A 5000-nucleotide genomic window follows, 5' to 3' on the forward strand; every position below is an offset into this window, starting at 1 on the left:
AGGAAGAAGGGAAGAAAGGAAGGAAGGATGGAAAGAAGGGAAGAAAGGAAGGGAAGAAAGGAAGGAAAGAAGGAAGGAGAGAAGGGAGGGAGGAAGAAAGGAAGGAAGGAGGGAAGGGAGGGAGGAAGAAAGGACGGAAGGTCAGAGAATGGGCGTGGTATAAAACAGGCTTTAGTAAATAGTGTGAAGAAAGGAAGAAGAGGAAGGAAGGAAGGAAGAAGGGAAGGGAGGAAAGAAGAAGGGAAGGGAGGGAAGGGGAGAAGGAGGGAAAGAAGGGAGAAAGAAGGAAGGAGGGAAGAGAAGGAGGGAAGAAAGGAAGGAAGGAGGGAGAGAAGGGAGAAAGAAGAAACGAGGGAAGAAGGGAAGGAAGGAAGGTAAAGAAGAAGGGAATGAATGAATGAAGGAAGGAAAGAGGAAAGAGAGAAATGAAGGAATACATAGTAGAAAGAAATGAAGTAAGAATAGAAGGGAATAGATGTTTCAGAACTAAGGGAATGAAGAAATTAAGTAAAGTAGGAAGGGGGGAAGGATGAAGTAGATGACGAAAATTGAGCATAAAAAATAGTCTTGGTAAACAGAGGGAGACAATAGCGACGTAGTAATAAGAAAGGAAGGATTAGGAAAGAAAGCAATAACGGAGAAGGAAGAGAGAAAGGATGGATGAAAGTAGAGTAGAAAAAAAAGGAATGAAAGAAGGAATAAGATGATAGGAGGAAAAGGAAAAGAGAAGAGGTGAGAAGAAGAAAAGAAAAAAGTAAAGAAAAGAAAAAGAAAAAAGAAAAATATATATATATACACACTCAAAGAAATTAAGAAATGACAAACAGAAGAAAAAATAAAGAAAATGGCGTAATAAAGATACAAAAATATAAAGATACAGAAAGAAAGACAAGAATAAAATAGTTATATACATAACGAAAAAATTAAGAAATGAGGAACAGAAGCAAAAAATAAAAGAAAATGCCGTAATAAAGATAAAAAATACAAGAATGAAAGAAAGTAAACAGGTGGAGAGAGAAAAAGCAAGGAAAGCAAACCAAGGAGCCAAGGACGACGACAAGGAGGTTCTCCGTCTTAAGAAAATCTCGGAAAACTCTCGCGTGATTAATGTTGGGCTCAAGTCCCCCCTCCCTCCCCCCCTCCCCCAACGCTTTCCCCTCCTTACCCCTTTTTCCTTTTCTTTGATTTTTTTTTCTTTCTCTCTCCTTCCTTCATTCTTTTTATTCTATTTTCTTCTTTTACCCCTTTTCATCTACTCCTTCCACTGCCCGCTCTCTTTCCTTCCTTCTTTTATTTTATTTCCTTCTTTTATCCCTTTTTATGGTCTGCTCCTTTCACCTCCTCCCTTTTTTTTCCATTTCTTTCTCTTCCTGCTTACTTCTTTCCCTCTTCCTTTCCTGCCATCTTTTTTTTTTTCTTTCTCCCCTCACCCTTTCCCTCTCTCCATTCTCTCTTTCCCTCCTTCACCCTTGCCTTTTTATCTCCCCCCTCTCCTTACTCTTCTCTGCTCGTCCCTCTTCCCTTCCCTCCTTTCCCTCTTTTCCCTTCCCTCCTTACTTGCCTCGGGTTCCCTTCCTTCTTCCCTCCTCTTCCCTCTTCTCTTCTTCCTTCCCCCTTCCCCTTCCTTCTTCCCTCCCCACCCCCTTCCTACTCTTCCCTCCTCCTCCCCCTCCCTTCCCCATTCCCCCTTCTCTCCCCCTCCCCTTTCCTTTTCTCTCCCTCCCCCTTCCCCCTTCTCCCCCCCTCATTCCTCCCCCACAACCATACGGGGAGGAAACCCAAAATTTTACTTTTTTTTTTTTTTTGCTTTTACTTAAGTTATAGATAAACTTTGCCTAATACACGTTCTCCGTTTTCTTTGGCTAATTCGCGAGAGATCGTAATTTTTCCGCTTAATAATCCGTTTAGAAGTTTGGAATGTTCCCCGCTGTTCCCAAACGTCTGGGAATCTTAAGTAAAATTCTAGAACGAATAATCGAAATAGATTTCCTAGGATAAAAAATAAATAAATGAATAAATAAATAAAATAAGTAAATAAAATATATATAGATTTCCCCCCAAAAAAATGGAGCGAGAAACAAAAAAATAAATAAAAAATAAAATAAAATGACAAAAAAAATAAAATAAAAAAATAAATAAATAAATACAAAAAAATAAAACGAAGTTAACGTTCCGAAATGAATAATGGAAATACGTTTTCTTTTTAGTGAAAAGAAAGTGGGAAGGAAAAAGAAAAGAGAAGAATCGACTTTTCTTTGACGTATAAAATCGATAACAAACCCAAGGCAAACTTAAATAATCAGAGGTGAACAAAAGATTCTTTAAATGGAAAACGATACATAGAAAAAAGAGAATAAAAAAGAATACCCCGAAGCCAATAATTAAAACACACTTTTTTCAAACTAGAAAAAAAGAAAAAAAAATACAAGGAAAAGAAAAGAAAAGAAAAGAAAAGAAGAAGAAGAAAAAAAAAAAACTAGCCTAATTACCGATATCGACGGAATGCAAAGAACAATGCAGTCTCGTAAAGAAAGAAAGAAAAAGAAAAGAAAAGAAAAGAAAAGAAAAAAACAGATACTTTCCACTGCATTTCTCTTGGCGACAATTTTGTAGTCAACTATTTTTCCTACTTTTTTTCTCTTCTTTCTCCACTTTCTTCGTTCTTTTCTTCCCTCCTTCCTTCTCCTCCTTCGCTCCTTTTCTTCTCTTTTCCCTCCACTTCCCGAACTAGATTCCCTTCCTATTTTCCTACTTTTATTTTTTTCTTCTTTTTCTGCCTTCTTCGATCTCTCCTTCTCTCCTTCCCTTTCCTCCTTCGTTCCTTTTCTTCCCTTATCTCTCCACTTCCCCATTTCTTCCTCTCCTTTTCCAATATTTCCCCTTCCTTCTTTCTCTTCTCCCCTGACCTCCTTCCCTTCACCCGCTATTCAATTCTACCTTGACCTACTTTCCTTCCCATCCTCCCCTATTCCCTCTCCCCCTCTTCTTTCGTCTCCCTTCCCTATTTAGCGCATATTACCCTTTTCTCCCTATTTTCCGCACAATTTTCCTTTTCTCTCCTCTCCCCCTATTTTCTTCGCCATTCCCTTCCCTTTCACCAAATGTCTTACTTCCTTCCTTCCTCTACTTTCCTCACTTGTCCCCTCCTCTCCTTCTCCACCTTTCTCCCTATTTTTTTTATCGCCATTCCTCTCTTCCCCCTTCCCTCCATTCTTCTCCCTCCCTCTCTCCTTTTCTATTCCCAATATCTCCCCAACTCCCCTCCTCTCCTTCTTTATCTTTCCAAATTCGCTCACCTTGACCCAACTTTCTCCATATTTTTCTCTTTTATCGCCCTCCCTCTCTTCCCTCATTTGCCTTCTCCATTCTTCTCCCTCTCTCCCTTCTCTATTCCCAAACACCCCCTCGCCCCCACTCCCTCCTTTCTCTTCCCATCTTTCTCCTCCTCTCTTCCATCACTCCCTTCTCTCTCCTCTCCATCACCCTCTCTTATTCCCCTCCTTCCTCCTCCTCCTCCCCTGCCCTCCCTCTTTCCCCCTCTTTGCCCTCACTCCCTTTCTCTTCTCCCATCTTCTCTCCTCCTCTCTTCCATCACCCTCTCTCCTCTCCTACACCCCTCTCCATCACCCTCACTTCTTCCCCCTTCCCTCTCTCCCTCTCCGCCCTCCTCTTTTGCCCCCACTCCCTCCTTTCTCTTTCCCATCTTTCTCCTCCTCTCTTCCATCACCCTCTTTTCTTCCTCCTTCCCTCTCTCCCCCCTCCGCGTTACGCCCCGCTCTCCCCTCTTTCCCCCTCTTTGCCCCTACTCCCTCCTTTCTCTTCCCATCTTCGATCACCTTCTCTCCTCTTCTATCCCCCTCCATCACCCTCTCTTCTTCCCCTCCTTCCCTCTCTCCCCCCTCCCCCTTACCCCCCGCCCTCCCCTCTTTCCCCCTCTTTCCCCTCATTCGTTCCCCCTTCAGCAGTTCAGCGATATGCATCTTCCGAATCCCGTCGCATCTCGCCCATCTCCTCCTCCTCGCTGTGTCTGCAGCATCCCTAATTTATTATCTCTGTCTCTATCTCTGCTTCTGTTTCGCTGTTTCTCTTTGTCTCCGTTTCTGCGATCTAATTTATTCTCTGTGTCTCTGCTTCTGTTTCTCTGTTTCCCTCTGTCTGTCTCTGCGTCCTAATTTATTTTCTCTGTCTCTGTCTCTGCGTCCTAATTTATTTTCTCTGTCTCTGTTTCTGCTTCTGTTTCTCTATCTCTCTTTGTCTCTGTTTCTGTTTCTCTATCTTGGTTTCTATTTCTCTTTTTTCTCAGTCTCTGTCTCTGTTTCTTTGTATTTATCCTCTGCCTCAGTCGTTGGAATGACACAGTATTTCAAAATAAAATGAATTAAAATAAATCCAAAATAAAAAAGCAAACAAACAAACAAAGAGTAATAACAAAATTAAACAAATCGAAAACCAAACAATAACTTTTAACAAAGAAAAACATATATCTTAGGCTTATCAACAACGGCTTCATGACCCGGCCTACCCCTCCCCCCCACACCAAAACACCCCCACCCCCCCCCCCCAAACACCCCCGTCGCCCCCACCCCCAAACACCCCCCTTCCCCGTCCGCCCTTCTTCTGCAACCAATTGAAGGGAAAGACTGACCGGCTGCCCTTTCTCCCCCTCCATTCCCTTCTGTCCCTTCCTTTCCCCTTTTCTATTAATTTCTGTATTCTTTTCCTTTTCATTTCTCTATTCTTTTCCTTTTATTTTCTCTATTCCTTTCTATTATTGTTTCCTCCCATATTCTCCCTTTCCCTTACTTTATGCGCGAGGGGAAATGGAAAGCGAAAGAGAGAGAAAAAAAAGAAAGAAGGAAAGAGAAAGAGAAGAAGAAGGAGAGAGAGAGAGAGAGAGAAAGAGAGAGAGAGAGAGAGAGAGAAAGAGAGAGAGAGAGAGAGAGAGAGAGAGAGAGAGAGAGAGAGAGAGAGAGAGAGAGAGAGAGAGAGAGAGAGAGAGA

The sequence above is a fragment of the Penaeus vannamei genome, chromosome 35 (genome assembly GCF_042767895.1).
Source record: "Penaeus vannamei isolate JL-2024 chromosome 35, ASM4276789v1, whole genome shotgun sequence".
Lineage (NCBI taxonomy): Eukaryota > Metazoa > Arthropoda > Malacostraca > Decapoda > Penaeidae > Penaeus > Penaeus vannamei.